The sequence below is a fragment of the Cimex lectularius genome, unplaced genomic scaffold (assembly GCF_000648675.2).
Source record: "Cimex lectularius strain Harlan isolate CLEC.00 unplaced genomic scaffold, Clec_2.1 scaffold19, whole genome shotgun sequence".
NCBI lineage: Eukaryota > Metazoa > Arthropoda > Insecta > Hemiptera > Cimicidae > Cimex > Cimex lectularius.
In genome coordinates, this window is record NW_019392664.1 from 2231487 (window position 1) to 2246670 (window position 15184).

General features: G+C 35.1%; 1 protein-coding gene across 1 annotated transcript in view; it reads right to left on the reverse strand.

Annotated features, from left to right (window-relative positions):
• LOC106662140 (transcription factor Ken) overlaps positions 1 to 15184 on the reverse strand; it is a 51431-nt gene that overhangs the window by 15393 nt on the left and 20854 nt on the right. The gene's annotated exons all lie outside the window — the stretch shown is intronic.

The window sequence follows — 15184 nt, forward strand, 5'->3', positions numbered from 1 at the left end:
TCTTTATATCTTTTGCGTCTACATGATCTATCACATTTATTTCTATTTATCTTTTTATTTATCTATGACTTTTTTCTATCAACCTATCTTTACCAATGCACTTTCCTGCAAGCTATCTCTGTTCATATCTATCATTTATCTAATCTATCTAACCCAAGCTATTGTATGTACTATTTAGGCTATTCATTATATCTGAGCTTTTATGTAATATTACAAAATAAGGAAGACAAATTTCAATTATTGTATTAAGTTCGTGGCAAATGTAAATCATTGGCACATGAATATAGCTAGTACTAACTCAAACTATATCAAAACGTCAGCTATATAAATCAGCTTTTTCTGAAAGGGAGTAAAGACAGGTAAAAAAAGAGTAGAAAAGTTAAAAAACAAAAACAAAAAATTTCGCCGATACTATTTTCTTTTCGAAAGAAGATCCGCGGAGGAGGAAAAGGCGTGGAAGATGGAATGCAAGGTCGTGTTCGCCTTGATAGGGCCTCACTTTCTGAGGCAGGAACACCTTTCTTCTCCCCCTCGCCGATGGAATGTCCTTGGAAGAAAACAGAACCGCCTCTGCGCATCGAGCAAACTCTGCCTTCCAGGTGCAAGTCGACCGTTCCTCCACCTTCTCCCAACCCGTTTCCCGACCACAAAGAGACTCGTCTAATGGGCGGCCACGGTCACCTCTCTTTATTTACGACATCTAGTAAGCCTTCTAATACTCTAATTTTCCAAATAAACAGACGTCATTCTGTTGTTTTCCTTTTCTTTTCTCAGGCTAATTTGCGTCTTTCCTTCAAAAACTGCTTCTATTTGCAACGGTTAAAAACATATTACAGGCTTCAAAGTAAACTCATATATATTTGATCATTACTGTTTTCCTCAAGTAGAAAACAAACAGGTAAAATTTACAAATCATACGTATTAAAAAACAATATCGGATTCTATTTTATAAATATGATTGATCTAAAAGCAATCAGTGCGTCAATTTTGCTTTCTGTCAAACCACTTACTTTACGACTACACATCTAACTGACACATAGGATGAAATCCCCGTGTCATGGCAATCATCAGTTTAACCAATTAGCATTGCCGTAATCATGCTAAACGTGAAGAAAGCCAATTTGTTAATTGTACATTTGGAAAATTAAATCGGTTGATGAGTCTCCAATTAGAGGACTGAAGTCAATTTTTTCAAGATTGCCTCCTTTCTTTTCTTAATATATTCATGTCAACAATCCCTTCTGTCTATTATAAAAATTAATTGAGGCGCTAGTCGATTAGAAGAAATGCGAATCAATATAAATAATCAATTAATGCTGGTGATTTTTGAAATTAAACATTTCCTTGTTAGGTAAAAATAAACTTAATCTCAAACTTCCCTGATTTGTCCAAAACTTCTTATTTTATTTTGATAGGTGACCTCTTTTTCAAATGTGGAAATCTCTCCTTTGTATTACGTTTGACTGTTCTTTTTATTTATCTTTTGACAAAGAATTTCGTTCATTTCAGTGCAGCTATTAATTTTACGTTAAAGTCGTTCGATTGGATTTTAATTCCACACGTTTTTTTTTTTTTACTTCATTTATTTGTATCTACAACTGTACATGTATTATATACAACCAGCAGATTAGATTTCAGATGATGTGTTTGGCATTATGGGCGTTATAGAGAAAGCTACCCATTGGCAGCCGCTCTGGATTAATGAAATGATATTAATCATTTAAGAGGTCTCTTATCCATATTCGTTTCAGACGTTTCCGTGGTAATTGTGGGGAATGGAGTAATCGTATTTGTGTGTTGGTGTGATTTTGTGATTTACTATGAAAACGTCTGTAATATGTTTTGATGGATTGTTGGGATTTGAAGATCTCTGTGAAGTGTATTATTGTTTACATAAAAAGGGGCAGAAACAATTAGTCTTACATTTTTGGATTGAAAACTTTGTAATCTTTGAATATTGGAATACTTCGCCGATCCATATACTTGGCACCCGTACATCCAAATAGGTTTGAGTAGGTATGTGTATGTCGAAAGTTTTGATTTTAATGGTAATTTGATTGTCGGTTGAAAAGGTAATAAAGAATTTTAAATCGTTTGTTCAGTGTCTGTTTTTTTAATCGTGTGTGTATGGATTCCAAGTTAGTCTTCTATCAAATGTAAGTCTAAATAGTTAACTTTGTCGGATTGAGGAACAGGTTCATTGTATAAGTATATGCTAGGACAATTCTCACGACGGAGTGTAAAGGTGATATGTTGTGACTTTGAGGGATTAAACTTTATTTTCCAAAGATTGCTCCATTTTTCAATTGTTGATATATGGTTTTGTAACATGAGTGAAGCTTGTGTAGAAGAGACATGGCTTGTTAATATGGCGGTGTCATCTGCGTATGTGGCGGTGAGTGTATTCTCATTTGTGGGCATATCAGAAGTAAAAATTGTGTACAACAGCGGAGAGAGTATTGACCCTTGTGGCACACCTGCAAGCACTTCTTCAATCCCAGAAGTCTCCGTATCCTGGTTTACCGCGAAAAATCTCTCTTTAAGGTATGATTGTATAATCAGATAATAGGCCTGGGGTAAAAATAATTTTAATTTGTACAACAATCCCTCATGCCATACTTTGTCGAAGGCCTGAGAAACATCTAGATACACTCCAATTTCTGCTCGAGACACGAAGTAATGAAATCAGTCACTTTGTGAAGTTGATGAGTGGTGGAATGATGGGTTCGAAAGCCAAATTGATGGTCTGGTAAGATGTTGTTCGAAGTAGCAATAGAGATAATTCTTTTGTAAATTAAATTTTTAAATTCGCAATATCCACTCGCTTTAGGAAGTTCCTGATATGTTCGCTTTTACAGGTATTTCGTTCATTATTCAAATATTGGATAGCAAAACTGCGTGATTAGTTTATTTTTTTATTTTTTTAAATGGTGAGCAAGTCATCCTAGCTAGATAAAAACTCGCTAAGATATAGACAACTTTTCCCCCTCTTTCGCATGCCCAGTAAAGAAATTTTTGTAATCTGATCACTTAGCGGCTTGGAATGTACGTATGTTACATAGAAGGTGTAGATTTGGATGTACGTTTTCAATGACTATACCATCTTCAAAAATTTTCCCTCCTTGCGTTTTGCTAAGATTTAATGTCAGCCAATGTTCTTGCACCAAGGTTTTCCCTAACTATTAATAATAATCTTACACTCCTCTTTCTCTTAACGGCATTTTTTGGCGGATTTTCACAATCATAAACGAAAACAATATCAGAAAATAATATTGGACGTGAAGGTTGGATAAGATAAAAATTTCTCAAAACGATTTCAGTTCAATGAATCAATAATTGTAAACATAATTAGAAGTCGTTTTAACACTCAGAGAGCGTTTTTGCTATCTTAAAATTAATAATAATAATACATAAATAATCTGGCATGTCATTTACTCAGAGGTCTTCTGTAGTGGTACAGATTGTAGGACAACACGACAATTTCCTTTATTTAGATATCCCCCTAAACAGAGGTATTTAATGCATAGAAAATGAATCTTCTACTCCTTTGCATCTATAAGCATATTGTAAACGGATGTGTCCCCTAAAACTAGACGAATCCCTTTTTGGAAAGTTCACTGAATGGACAATTTTGTACATGTGATCATCGTGTGATTTGTTGATATTAATAAAACAATCTTGTGCATCCAGAGACTATCTTAATAGTGTATTTTATTTTATTTATCACTTCTTTAGAAAACTCGATCAGTTTTTATAATCGTCAAGCAGCTAAATGTGAATAAATTTTTTATATGAATTTATGTGAATAAATATATTATCGATGTCGTCTATCTTCTTATTGGACGGTTCACTGTATTGACAATTCATTACAGTTCGTGGTCCGATTGACCGAATAACGGTTTGCAATTAATTAATATTTTTATGTAAGATATTGGTTGAGATAAAAAAGTCAGTGTCACGAGCGGGATTCGAACCCACGACCCTCGGCTAAATACGCCGCTGTTCTACCACTTGAGCTTATCATGACTTCAATCCGCTCGGACAACCAACTTCCCAGCTCAACCGCACCTTTTGAATTTTCCCTCCTTTTTGCCATTTTTCAAGTTGTGGAGTTGTTGGGAAGAAAGAGTTTCATATGCCGTGTGCGATGCCTAAACAATGAGTCATGTAATACTAATCACACAATGAATTATCAAATAAAGAACTGGATGGCTAGATGATAGTAACAAATCAAAGCAATAAAACTAACCGAATCGTGATTAAAGTCTTCAAATGCAGCGTTATGATAACCCTTGCATGCAAGACATTTTATTTATCTGTACATATTTCATATAACTTGCATTATGCGTCGAGATGAATATGTTAATGTAAATTCATTAGTTTTCGTGGTCCGCTTGACCAATTAATATCTTTCAATTAATTAAGTTGTTTAGTTGAGATAAAAACGTCAGTGTCACGAGCGGGTTTCGAACCCACGATCTTCGGCTAGATACGCCGGCTGCTCTACCACTTGAGCTATCGTGACCTCGATACACTCGGACACCAACCTCCCATCTCAACCACACATTTTGAATTTTCCCCCCTTTTTGCCATTTTTGAAATGCCCTGTAATCTATTTGATACCCGGCGACAAATGAAATAGGCACGGAGAGCTTTAGTGAAGATATACTTCATTTTAACTTATTAAATTCACTAGTTTTTGTGGTCCGGTTGACCAATTAATATCTTTCAGTTAATTAAGGTTTTTAGTTGAGATAAAATAGTCAATGTCAAGAGCGGGATTCGAACACACGACCTTCGGCTAGATACGCCGCTGCTCTACCACTTGAGCTATCATGACCTCGATCAACTCGGACACTAACTTCCCATCTTGTTTTTTAAGAATACCCAGTGAATATCTTTATAGTGCATTTTATTTATCTCTTCTTTCGAAAACTCGATCAGTTCTTAAAATCATCGAACAGCTAAATGTGAATACATTTTTTATATAAATTTTATGTGAATGAATATTTTATCGATGTTCGTCTATCTCTTTATTGGATTGTACTGACAATTTTGTATATTATACGTCGTAACTTGTGTTTTACATTAAAAATATCCAGTGAATATTTTTATAGTGCATTTTATTTATCTCTTCTTTTGAAAACTCGATCCGTTCTTAAAATCGTCGAACAGCTAAATGTTTTATCGATGTCTTTCTATCTCCTTTGAAACGCCATTATAAAGAGACAGGATCTATTTTAAAACGTCATTATTTCCGCATTGGAAGGAATTTTATTTTAGATCACGTCTTGGCTCACTGTTAATTCTTTGACAAAATTACCAGTCTCGCTCACGTTTTGTCCGGTGATGAAATCAATCACAACTTCTGTTTTTATCTTTAGTTCCAAAAGATATTTATTAATACAGACGTACATGGTGCTATTTTTTATTCGATATTACTTTATAGATCTTTTCTGGATAGATAATCTAGTTTACATGGAATTAAAAAGGTAAAAAAGTCGTTTTATACAATTTTCGATAAAAAATTCCTAGTTCCTTTGCAAATATTTAAAAAAAATTCCACTGGCATCAGTTCAATCGATTTGATTAGAATTGTTTGCTTGACAAAATATTGCAAAATATCAATCTGACGGGAATCATTATTCTGGGAAACGCAGGCTATTTATTGACGTCATGTGTCATGATAACACGAACTGATTGTTTTTCTGACCCGCCTATTGATCATTAACGGAAAAACAAAGCCATGCAAGGACAATTTATGCTAAATCTTTCATATCAACCATAATATTTTTCATAGGCGAACCTGGACAATTCCAAATTTAATAGGAGACTACTTAATATTTGTAACTTGGCCGGGTCCGATCGTTTCCGGTCCATTCTTGTTGTTTTGGCCTGTATGACATTCTGTTTTCGAGCTATGTATTTTATGTAGGGAAGAAAGCCGAAAGTGACCGACCAAAAATGTTCGAGAATCTCAGCTACAGGCTGTAAGAAAGCTCAAAACCCCGTCAAACTCAATAATTAAAAAAAAAAACTTTAAATTTATGACATACTAGCAGCCCCGGCTTTGCTTGAGTAGCAAAACTAATTTGAATAATTAATTATAAATTTATTATTTGTACAGAAACTTTATTTACTTCTTTTTTAAAGAAACCGATGTATAAAGCATTCTTCCTACAAATCTAACCCTACATATTTATACTTTTTTAAAATTTTATTTTGTCGACGGTTCGCAACAGCAGAGGTCATATCAACAACCGTCGGGGTCACAATCAGGGTGACGGTGTTTTTTTTTTAAAAAAAAGCCCATTTGTAAGTATGTCGGGTTCGAATGCAGGGCCCCTGGATTCGAACCCGGGACCTTTACCTTATAGTGATGAGCGCTATATCAACGCCTAAACCGTTGCGGCCACCGACGTCCCTACGTTTGTAATTAATCGTTCTAGCGAAAGTAAACGAAATACAAAAATAATTTTCGCATTCAAAGCCTCATCAACTTCTACAACACCCTACTCTTCGCAAGCTGTTTGATAAGTTTTCTTTATTTAAGCATTTATAGTAAGAATATACTGAAATACGTAGGCCTACGAATATGCTGCAACAGAATTCTGGCTAGAAACATTCTGACTGATTTGGGTTATATACTCCACATTGTGTATTTTTATGGTGGGATATCCGTGTACATCTTGTCCTCCTCTTCCTTCGGGAAAATGTGTTATTGGTCCAGATATAGTATTGTGGTACTTCATGATATAATAATGTTTTTGCAAAGTCATCACTGTTACTAATCAAAAGCCCATCAATTCAAACTATCCCATCGTCTAAGCATCATCAAAAATCTGTCATCCACCACGTTATCTAATAATCCTCACAGGAGACTGAAGCTGGCCCCGTGAGAATTGACATAGGTCTCCTAGGATGGAGTCTCATCTCATCATGAAAGATGTAATTTGCATCAAAAAAAGTAGTTGTAAAACTCAGAAGAAAAAAAATTAAAACTGATAGCTGGCTGATGCCTTTTCATGTCGAATTCAAACGGAAAGTTGTTTTTCTGACATAAACAATTTTGGTTGTAGGATGGAGAGAATAGTTATATAAAAACAAAAACCTATGGAAAGAATGTATTGACAGAAACAAAACAAAAAAAAACTTTCGATCGATATTTAGCAGATTAAAATATTATACATAACATTATTATTATTATGTGTACCATAATGTCGACCCTTCTTACTTGATAATTGGAATTTCTTGATAACACGATCTCAGCAGGTTACTTTGGTAAATAGAAAAAACTCTGGGTATTTTGATATATTCAGCATTAGGGCAGCATTAGGAAATATTTTACGTAGCAGGGAGAGAAAGAATATTTTACAAATCGAAATGGTGCCATTTCCCCTCATTATAATCCATATTTTTTTTGTAATATTCCTTTAAATTTCCACATATTGTTTACCTCCTTACAGGCTGAAGTTTCTCCCAATTTTTCTCTAGTTTCTTACGTTCGGTGGCCAGTGTTTTGTCGTGTACTAAAGATTCGTCATTTGGAAAATCGTTTAAACAAAGCACGCCAGGCCACATTGAAATACAAATCTGTTAACTAAATTTTAAAACGCCTAAAAATATTAAATTTCACAGTTGTTCTATACGTCCAATTTTTCATAATTTGGGCTATTTTTTTATATATAAAAATTCATATCAAATTTTAATAAATTTGGTCCGATTGACCAAATAACATCTTTCAATTATTGTTCAGAAATCGTGAGGTGCGGTCTGTGTGCCCGGCACTCTCAACACGACACGCAAGAATGGCACAATTACACCGAAGACAAACACTTTGAGCCCTGAAGATGATCTAAATAAAGATCGAAACGTTGGCACGATAAAGAAAATGCTTTTCTGAAACCTACATCACACCAGACCGCATCTCACGATTTCTGAATAATTATCGATTAACGGTCACTGATCACCACACATCTTTCAATTAATTAATCTTTATGTAAGGTATTGATTGAGATAAAAAAGTCAATGTCAAGAGCGGCATTCGAACACACGACCTTCGGCTAAAAACGCCGCTGCTCTACCACTTCATGTCACGACCGCTCAAGTGGTAGAGCAGCGGCGTATTTAGCCGAAGGTCGTGGGTTCGAATCCCGCTCGTGACACTGACTTTTTTTCTCACCTATACCTTCAAATCTTAATAATCACCTAAAGATCAAATCTTAATATGTCATTTTTTCTTTCTCTTGATAATTTGAATTATTTTTCGGTCCCCTGGGTTTCTGCAGAGTAGACTGTGCATATAGATATTTTTAATATATTTTATTATCCCTTTTACAAAAAAATCAGAAACAAAATACGAAAGTACAGTACGACATGGATAATAATCCGTCTGCCGGGAGTTAACTAAAATTGAAAAACATAAATAAAATGAAAATATTAGTTAATACTACTATCCTAATGGATATTTACTTATGAGTAATGACACAACTATAACATTTAACATTCTTAAGCCAGATGGGACATTAAATTAACTTTATTTATTTATTATATTTTTCTCTTTCTTTGAAAAGTTGAAGTGTTGAATCAATTGATACCGGTATTGCAATCATCGCGTGCGTAGCATGAAAGGGATTTTCTTTTTTTTCAGGATCTGGACAAATGAATCACCAGAAAGGCTGGGAACACTTAGATGAAGAAGGTGACATTCCAATAAAATTGAGCATTCAGCCACAAAGTGAAAAATCTCTTCATTTACCCTGAATTTCGTAAAGAACACAGTTCATTAGTATTTTTCATGGCACAAAGTTTAGGTATATTTGTTCGCAACGCTTTTTTAAAAACCGTCGCAACTCGGAAAGGCGTAAAAGGTTAGCTTGCTCACCCAGATTGAAAAAAATAAAGTCCAAATACTTATGAAGGATGGAATATGTGGACAGGTAGGCTTTCCTTAGGCAACTCTCATGATGAACTTCCCTAATTCGACTTTGAAGGATTTCAGATAGTCCTGGCCACAAATATATTTCCATTTGTAAACAAAGCACAACCATAATCATGAGCCAACGCGTTCCATTTTGAAAACCAATAGCAATTCGTGTTTATCACTGCTTTAGCCGTAATTTTGGACAGAGGCGAAGACATACTGAAAACAGTATATGAGTCGATTGTATATGGCAATATACATGACAAACTGTGTCTATATCCTATGATAATAAGGAACGTTACATACAAACAACTTTCTCTATAACATTAGTATAGATTTACTGTTTGATTCTGCCACTGGGATTGCAAGATAAATCTACTCTTCAAATGATGTTTTTAGTTAAAAAAACGTAATTTGGTTATTTATCTTATTAGTTAAGGAGGAAGAAAACTTTTTGGTTTAAATAAGAGTGCGAAAATTCGTTTAATGAGAACCAGCTGGCTGGTGAAACCCGTAACCCCTCGAGTTCTTTTAGGAAACGACAGCTGCTTTGCGTGCGAAATATTCACGTTCGGCCGTTAACGAGACTCCTCTTTGTTTGATATAAATGCACATGATTCAGACAGTGCAAGTTTGAACAAAGTACACATCATGTTCAGTAGTGGCTTTCTTCAAACTCTTAGCTCGGTGTGCGGATGTTCGGAGGAGGAAAGTTGTCTTATGCAGAAAGAATCCAGACTGCGTCGCCTTCCCCCAAGAAGGGAGCATTTTTTTTCTCTCTTTCGAGATTATAACGACGGACGTGGGAATCGCGTCCCCTCCTGTCTGAATCCATCCGGTTAATGACGGTCCGAAGAAAAGAAAGGGAAAGGAAATTGCTAAGCCTGAAGGTCACGGTCGCAAGGCTTATTACCTAAACCGCCGCGCCGTGAGATCCACCTGGAAAAATATCTGTTCCAAATAACCACGAAATGAAACTTGGGTTTAAACATTTGATGGAAAATCTTGCCTATCTGGTGTAGTGATAAAACGCTAACATGTTTATCAACAATTTGCACCATATTGACAAAGCTGTTCGTTCAATTAATTTATTATTTTGTTTATTTTAACGGTGTCTTGTCCAGCACATCAGCCAAGACTCCGTCCCGGAGTCTACGCGCCAATGGTATAGCAATTGTCAAGCAGAGGAGGACGTGAAGACAGTGAAAAAACGTTAACATGTTTATCAACAATATGTACTAATAATTATTCTTTTTAAGTAAGGTCATGGTTGAGATGATAAAGTTAATGTCACGAGCGGGATTCGAACTCACGTCCTTCGGCCCAATACGCGCTTGATCAAAATAATAATTAATTAAAAGAACAAATTTGATCAATTAGACCACTAAACACTATATTGATAGTGCAGTTCGTTCAATTAATTGTATTTTTATTTTATTTATTTTAACGGTTTCTTGACAAGCTCATTAGCCAAGAACTTCGTCACACGGTCTATGAGCTGATTGTATTTATATAAATCAGTTAATTTGTCAATCTTAAACCCGAGTCTCGATAATTTTATAATGATGGCTTTAAGTTTTAAGAAAGCCAACTGGCTATTATTTAGATCGTAAATAGATAATAAATAGATTTTAATCTAAGGTCTTGGTCGAAATGAAAACGCAAGTTTAACGAGCGGGATTCGAACCCACGACCATTGGCTAAATACGCCGCTGCGATAACCGCTTGAGCTATCATGAATTCGATCCATACGTCACCAACTCATCCTCACCTTAACCTACGACCTTTCGAAGGTCAAGCCGAAGGTCGTGGGTTCGAATCCCTCTCGTGACATTTGCTTTTTATCCCGACCAAGACCTCAGATTAAAAGTATAATTAATTATATCATCAACAATATTCGATTAGTGGAACCATACGTCAAATAATTTAAAAAAATTAAATCTCGCGTTGCGATTTTCGTTGTGATGACTGCGTGAATTCAAAAATTAATTTTGGATAATAACAGTTTGTATCACTAGTGTTTTTTGTGTGTAAATAGTGGATAAAAAAAGGGACTTCTACTCATTTCAGGATCTAGATTATTTCATGACCTAATTGAACAGAATTTAGGCCAAACCTTAGAACAATTTAATCTTATAAAAAAAAATGTAAAAAGTAATCACTGTTCCCAATATGAAATCGTCTAAAAATACAAAGACTTAACAACGAGACAATTTTTAATAACCTTTGATAACAAGAAATGAAATTCAATGAAACACAATTATTATTGAGGTCAATACTTAACAGAATCGACGCTATCAAAACTTTGCGTCGGAATAACTAGTATAAATTTGTAAAATTAATATATAGAATAATAATATATAAAATATATATAATTTTGCACTATTCAGGGAAATAATATTCAACAATATCAACGAAACATTAATTATACAAGAGTGTAATAAGTAATAATCTTGACCCGATTGTAGGAGGATATGAACATTTTTAAGTTATGATAATTCTTTTTATTTCAAGATATTTAACTAAAGGGCAGATTTATTAGCAAAATTCTATATTCAATTATTTTTTTGTAAATTTTTGAACTAATGATTCTTTTTTATTTAGACATGTTTTTCTCTTTCATTTATCTGTATGTGTGGTGTTTAGTGACCGTTACTTAAATGATTATTCGGAGATCGTGAGATGCGGTTTGATGTGACGTAGGTTTAGACAAACATTTTCATTATCGTGCCAACGTTTCGATCTTTATTGAGCCCTGAAGATGATCTCTTTAAAGATCGAAACGTTGGCACGATAAAGATTATGTTTTTCTAAAACCTACGCCACACCAGACCGCATCTCACGACCTCCAAATAATTATCTGTGAATAGTTTATATATTAATAATATAATAAAGAATGAAACCCTGGCAGACGTTTACCATGCCGATTCATGTTTCTATGTTTATTTCTACATTAATATTTTTATTGTATTTTTTATGGTGCGATAAACTTTATTATTATTATTGCCAAAATAATTGCGGTAAGGTTGAACATACAATCTCGCTATTTTTTAATTATAGAAACATTAACAAGTAACAATTTTATATTTCCTAGTACAATCTGGTTTTTCGAGTTGTTAGAATATAATTTTGGAATCGTTGATATTTTCTGTGTGTCAACAAAAGAAAAAGAAGAAAGAGTTTCATATGCCGTGTGCGATGCCTAAACAATGAGTCATGTAATACTAATCACACAATGAATTATCAAATAAAGAACTGGATGGCTAGATGATAGTAACAAATCAAAGCAATAAAACTAACCGAATCGTGATTAAAGTCTTCAAATGCAGCGTTATGATAACCCTTGCATGCAAGACATTTTATTTATCTGTACATATTTCATATAACTTGCATTATGCGTCGAGATGAATATGTTAATGTAAATTCATTAGTTTTCGTGGTCCGCTTGACCAATTAATATCTTTCAATTAATTAAGTTGTTTAGTTGAGATAAAAACGTCAGTGTCACGAGCGGGTTTCGAACCCACGATCTTCGGCTAGATACGCCGGCTGCTCTACCACTTGAGCTATCGTGACTTCGTTCCACTCGGACACTAACTTCCCATCTCAACCCCACCTTTCGAATTTTCCCTCCTTTTTGCCATTTTTGAAATGCCCTGTAATCTATTTGATGCCCGGCGACAAATGAAATAGGCACGGAGAGCTTTAGTGAAGATATACTTCATTTTAACTTATTAAATTCACTCGTTTTTGTGGTCCGCTTGACCAATTAATATCTTTCAATTAATAGTTTAGGTCGTGGGTTCGAATCTCGCTCGTGACACTGACTTTTTAATCTCAATTAAAAACTTAATTAATTGAAAGATATTGATGTAAATGTAAGGGTTGCGGATTTTATGATGCATGGTTTCTGTTCGTCTATTTTGTAACTTGAGATAGATTCTGAGCATTTTCTCATCGGGCATTTATAAAAGAACGTTCACCATTTACAATTCAATGATGAACCATTGCCCAACGACCGGTCACCGCCGTTTGTCATCGATTGAGCAAATGAACCGATAGATTATGCATGCCTGACGTGCCAGCGGGGAAACAAAAATTGGCCTATTTATCACTCCGTTTTTGGCCCAACGTCTAAAAATAAACGCCGGCCCACATTTCCCCCCCGGCCGCCTCCCACCAGATGGATTTCCGTTATTTTGGAACCGAGTCGGAAGCAGAAATTACAAGCACCTGTCGGCGTAAGCCCTCTTCAGTATAATCGTAGAAACTTCCCCCTGGATACACCGAGGTAGATAAACTGCAAAACAGAGTCCGCGGCCAATTTCGTGTCAGATAGAAACGTCCTTTTCCCCACAATTAGATAAATCGCCATCGGCGAGAACTGGCTTCTTCTGCGCTACAGAGAATTACAACATTGTAGATAAATGGGTCGACAAAAAATACACGTGGGAGAGGAAAAAAAACCCTAATCTGGAATTGGGCCGACTCCGAAGTTAATTTAAAAGCTGTTAGCCTTTTATTATCTCTCGACTAGGTCGCGCAAGAAGACGATAAGATAGAAAGATTACAGGCGGGATGATAGACATTTTCAAATAGATATACACAGTGTAGCAATAAAAAATAATGACATTTTTGATCCAACTTTGATTCTTCCTTGTTTTTAAAACTTACAGAAGCTCTCGAAAATATATTCGATCTCTTAACAATCAAACGTAGGCAACAGGTTTAAATCTCACCTCTAGTTAGAAAGATTGATGTAAGTCGGGGAGCATATGATACTGCGCGCTTTAAGAGCTATTGTATGCCCCGTTCTGTGCTTAAAGCACAGCGGTCCTAGCTCATTAAGAATCTTGAGTCCCGGTTTGAGTGGTTGAATTTCTTCTAAGGTATGACCCAAACACTTCTTCCTGCGGGCAAGTGAAGCATCACACTTGTTACTAGGTGTATTGGTGCCTCCTCTGCTTCTTTGCAAAATCTGCACGTGCCGTGTTGGGTTATGCCAATCTTCTTTAGACGTCCATTTTACTGTAGTGCCCTGTTAAGAATCCTGTTAGGATTCGCAGTTTTTTCCTGCTTACTTTAATACAGTCTGTTACCTCTTTCTTTCCAAAATTTGTCAGGTTTTTGGATTGTTTGTGTCCAATGAGTGAGTTCCATTGTCCCTTCATTTTCTTTTTATCCTTCTGTCTGATATTTGAGTTCAAATCTCATCTCTAACGCCAAGATTTTACTAACATCGATCATTCGAGTTTTTTTTTCTCGCAATTATATGTGTTGGAAATTGAGGACAAAATCGACAATATCTTCCCGATGATGATATCCCCAAGTTCGGGTGATGTCACGAGTCGAATTGTGTGAGAATTCGTAGGCCTTAGAACCACCATCCTGTCCCACTTTCTATTGCCCATCACCTTATATTCGCCTTGGCACGGCTCGGGATGACCTGAGTCATGGGAGTCCTGCCGTTCTTTAAATCGTAAGCCGACCTCGTGAAAAAAGACGTTTGCGGTGGCTGTAAAACGAACGACGAAAATAGCTACTAAACTATAAGCTATAAACCAAACAGACAAAGCAATAGAAAACTATATATTTTTATCTCGTAAGTCAACCATTACGCGTGCAGTAATTGATTGAACATGCTCTTTGAAGAAAATTAGAAGAATAAAATCAATACATATTGTACATACTGTAAAAATTATACAGACCCAAAACATTTATTTTAAATGACATGAAATTCTTACTGAAAAGATTCCAATTTTATATTTTTCTACAACCATAACTTCAGACTTTGATAACGGTGTAGAAAGGATCATCGAACTATATTGCAATGAATTAAAAAGGTGATAACGAGAGCGGGTGGTCTAGATAAATCGTTTTATTGCTGTGCTTTTACGATTTTGAAGTTATGATTATAAGGGTATTCACGCCACTGTTATTGGGCTAACGTGGTTCATAAAATTTATTCTTAGATTTTCGAAAAATCGTCTATAAAAATAGACTACGCGATTAATAACGATTAATTGATTTTTAAGCATTTCCATGTGTACTTAAAAAGGCGGAGTTGCTAGATTATTTGTTTTAAAAGGTGCCTTAATGCACATTAATTTTATCCTCCTTTGTTTTTTATAAGCGGTTAGCACATGGTAATTAAGCCAAAACCAACCCTTCAAAGATTTTGTCATCAACATCAAAAAAATTTTCTACTTTATCACACATAGAGTATTTGTGAATTTAACGGTTTATACTCCCAACCTTTTC